At 38.4% G+C, this 596-nt stretch overlaps 1 non-coding gene across 1 annotated transcript; it reads left to right on the forward strand.

Moving 5' to 3' along the window:
• Positions 1 to 277: 277 nt before the first annotated feature.
• TRNAM-CAU (transfer RNA methionine (anticodon CAU)) lies at positions 278 to 349 on the forward strand. The gene has a single exon. It is a non-coding gene; the product is annotated as a tRNA-Met (tRNA).
• Positions 350 to 596: the final 247 nt, after the last annotated feature.

Below are 596 nucleotides of genomic sequence, written 5' to 3' on the forward strand. Positions count from 1 at the left end.
TCATTGTATTGCATTTTCACTTAGATACCCACATGATAATGCGTTCTGTTCTTTAAAATCAAATTCTTATGTTTCTAACATGTTTTAATTATATCTTATATAATCTTAAGGATTCAGGCTTAAAGATCTTGGTTCTGAACAACCATTATAATGCAACACAATACATATTTATCATAAACTAATAATCTGTCACAATAACCATTATGTTTGTACCAGATTCTTTAAGTCCTCAGTCACGTTTGTTAATATATAAGAGATTTTTCCGCCACTGACAAGTGGCTCCGTGGTGTAGTGGTTAGCACATCTGCCTCATAAACAGTTGGTCCGGGTTCGATTCCCGGCGGGGCCTTTGTTTTCAGTATTTTTTTGTGATCGTAAATACTCGTAGGTAGGCTCTCTCTCTCTCTCTCTCTCTCTCTCTCTCTCTCTCTCTCTCTCTCTCTCTCTCTCTCTCTCTCTCTCTCTCTCTCTCTCTCTCTCTCTATCAGCCGACAGGCAAGTTTAAGAAATCTGGAATTCATCCTTTAGAAATCTGGTATACGAAGAGAGGCTGTAATGATTGGATCTCTTCTCCCTTAAGACACGTTGACTTCGCA

This window comes from Panulirus ornatus, chromosome 9 (genome assembly GCF_036320965.1).
Source record: "Panulirus ornatus isolate Po-2019 chromosome 9, ASM3632096v1, whole genome shotgun sequence".
Classification (NCBI taxonomy): Eukaryota; Metazoa; Arthropoda; class Malacostraca; order Decapoda; family Palinuridae; genus Panulirus; species Panulirus ornatus.